Raw genomic sequence first — 449 nt, forward strand, 5'->3', positions numbered from 1 at the left:
TACCAAGGTAGTGTAAAAACTACCAAGAGAACTCCTGTCTGGCACCTTCCCCGGTGGAGTTGTGCATGGGGTGTGTTTGGAACATTTTGTCACCAGCCGACTCCAAAATTCAGCGTTTCCCCATCTCAGCCCAGAAAGCAGGTAGAACAACTTTTGTGGTGCCTTTCAGCTGCCTACCAAGGTAGTGTAAAAACTACCAAGAGAACTCCTGTCTGGCACCTTCCCCGGTGGAGTTTTGCATGGGGTGTGTTTGGAACATTTTGTCACCGGCCGAGTCCAAAATTCAGCGTTTCCCCATCTCAGCCCAGAAAGCAGGAAGAACAACTTTTGTGGTGCCTTTCAAATGCCTACCAAGGTAGTGTAAAAACTACCAGGAGAACTCCTGTCTGGCACCTTCCCCGGTGGAGTTGTGCATGGGGTGTGTTTGGAACATTTTGTCACCGGCCGAG

The sequence above is a fragment of the Falco biarmicus genome, chromosome 12 (genome assembly GCF_023638135.1).
Source record: "Falco biarmicus isolate bFalBia1 chromosome 12, bFalBia1.pri, whole genome shotgun sequence".
Taxonomy (NCBI): Eukaryota; Metazoa; Chordata; class Aves; order Falconiformes; family Falconidae; genus Falco; species Falco biarmicus.